The 1,408-nt window shown below is 44.2% G+C and overlaps 1 pseudogene; it reads right to left on the bottom strand.

Moving 5' to 3' along the window:
- Positions 1 to 255: 255 nt before the first annotated feature.
- Positions 256 to 1,408, bottom strand: LOC132022830 (phosphorylated adapter RNA export protein-like; annotated as a pseudogene).

Below are 1,408 nucleotides of genomic sequence, written 5' to 3'. Positions count from 1 at the left end.
CTTCTCCCACTCTCTGCCTTACTTCACCCCCTGCCACCCCCAGCTCTTGCTCACTTTCTCTATCTCAAATAAATAAATAAAATCTTTAAAAAGAAATAGCATACATCTCCCCACAAATTCAATTTTATTTTAAACAAGAAAACAATTCTTTCTCTCCAGATTTTTATGTTTATCCGTGCAAAGTAAAACAAAGCAATCTCAGTAGAAACAGTTTATTACAATGTTATTTTAGAAAGGTTTATTCCTCAAAATGGACTAAAAGAAGTCCAGATTGTGAGAACGATCAACCTCAGCGGCCTCTGTGTCCAACTCAGCCTCTGCATGGCTTTCCAAGGGAGCGTCAAGAGAGGCCAGTGCCTCGTTCATGTCACTTGCAAAAGTTTCTTGTGATGCATTGTCATCCTGAACATTTAGATTTTTAATAGCTTCTTTCCTGTTTGTTCCCCAACACCCATGTTCTCTTCCTAGCAGCCTTTCTCTATGCGCACTTGTTTTGATTTGCAGTGTAGAAAATGTCCTTCATTTGTTCCTTGCTGACACTAGGAGTGTTTTTCAGGGGATCCAGGAAAACCCCACCTGGTGTCTCTCTCCGACTAGCATTCATTATGGAAAGACAAGCATTTTCCTCAACTTCGGCAGTTCCCATCAGAAGTTCAGCTGCCTTTTTGTTCCCAATTATCCTTACCACTTGTGCTATCAGATCTTCCTCTAAAAAGATCTGCATCCTGAAAGAAACTTCCTACAACCTGAAAGAAATTTCATGAGCCAGTTCCTGCTGGGAATCGTCCTCTGAGATCTGCTACCAGCCTTTAGGGTTCATTTCTATTCTGTCCTCGGCCTGTCTCTAACATGTCAGTGCTGGATGCGACGACCTCACCCACTTTCCTCTTCCTTTGATCCCACTCTTTTGCCACCATGCCTATATTCGTCTAGGGCTTTGTCTAATGCCATTGTATGTTCTTGAGATTTCCTCTAGCAAGCAAATGACAGTTGGTCTCCCATTGTCTGCTTCTGTCAATAGCGCCCTCCATTCCCAGAATACCAAGTTCAGTGGCCACTGCACCTTGATTCTATTCTTGTAGCTCAGCACCCCATATGTTGTTAACCTTCTCCAGGAACAGGTGGTTTCTTGCTACTCTGGTTTGGAAGGAGAGTTAAAACTTTTCTGTTGCTTGCAATTCCAAAGAGAGCTATTATCATCAGTATCCGAAAAACTCTCTTCCCTCGAATCCACACTTTTAACAGTTCGATAATGTGATGCCAGCGTTGCTGTACCCTGGAAGGGCCTCCGTGCTGTCCCCACCTAGTGTTTTCGGTCCCTGCAGCGGCCTATCAGTGGAGGCCACTGTCATGTCAGAATCCGAGTTGGAAAGCTCCTGTCCTCCATGTCACCAGCCTCCTGCGCCAT

This window comes from Mustela nigripes, chromosome 7 (assembly GCF_022355385.1).
Source record: "Mustela nigripes isolate SB6536 chromosome 7, MUSNIG.SB6536, whole genome shotgun sequence".
Lineage (NCBI taxonomy): Eukaryota > Metazoa > Chordata > Mammalia > Carnivora > Mustelidae > Mustela > Mustela nigripes.
The sequence above is the reverse complement of the archived record's forward strand: the minus strand, read 5'-3'. Positions and strand labels throughout refer to the sequence as shown.